Here is a 1,097-nt window from a genome sequence, read left to right on the forward strand (position 1 = left end):
TGTCCAATGCGTAAAAGCTTTACGCATCAGGCTGCACAAATAGCCACCCCAATGTATCCGATTAATTGAGAACCAAACGCGTTATTAAACGCACGAGAATGTGTCTCCACATTTGCACCATCCAATAGACTGGCAAACAGCAATCAATTCTGCATTTAATTGGCTACAGCGTGTAGGTGCAGAGCGCATCATGCAGTCATTAAATTGACCCCCAGCAACATATTGACAGTCTCATTCACAGTTTAATCACACTCACCATCGTGGCAAAGACAAAAACAAAAGAATCATGCATTAACCAGACTCGTTTGCATGAGGGTTCAAACACACACACGCACAGACAGACGCGAGAATTCAGCACCCAGTTTACTCACAATGAATCTGTGATCTGTGCCGCCGAGGATACGCTGCCTGCCACAAATCTCGAAACGAGGTATCCGTAGATTCCTCCTGTGGATGAAGTTGTAAACTCCCAGTATTTCTTGGAACATAAATAGATTTTACTTCCATTAAAAGACTTAAAGGGACCATGCAGCGTTAGAGGTGTCCAAGCAGGAGCTGTCCAGCGGGGAGCAGTGCTGAAGACCAGGAGGAGGAAGAGGAGGAAGAGGAGGAGGAGGAGGAGGAGGCTGAATCAACACGGAGAACAGCCGCTTCGCCTTGTGCGACTGTCTAACATCAACAACCAGAGCCTCAACTCCCATCTACACAGCCTCAATGTCATCTCAAAGTCGCCCCCCCCCCTTCCTCCTCTTCATCCTCATCTATAGGCTGCACTGACATCGCACTTGCATTGTGTTTGTTTTTAATATTTCAAATTGTTTTTGCTCTCCCCCCCATGTTATTTAATACCAATGAGGTATTCACGGTTGTTTGTTTTGCAACGACCTCCCATAGACAGGCAAGCAAGTTTTGTAATTCATACAAACTGACTGAAAATGAAGACAATCCCCATTTCAAAGTCAGAGATCAGTCAGTTTTGGGGCTTTTAAAAAAACAAAAAAACCCCAAAAGGTTGTTTCCCTCAAACACCTTTAGGATTCAACTGTTCAAAAAGAATTGCCTCTGCGCCCAGCAACACAAAACATGCCCCCCCCCCC

Source organism: Morone saxatilis, unplaced genomic scaffold (genome assembly GCF_004916995.1).
Source record: "Morone saxatilis isolate NCDOM2014 unplaced genomic scaffold, NCSU_SB_2.0 Contig15, whole genome shotgun sequence".
Lineage (NCBI taxonomy): Eukaryota > Metazoa > Chordata > Actinopteri > Moronidae > Morone > Morone saxatilis.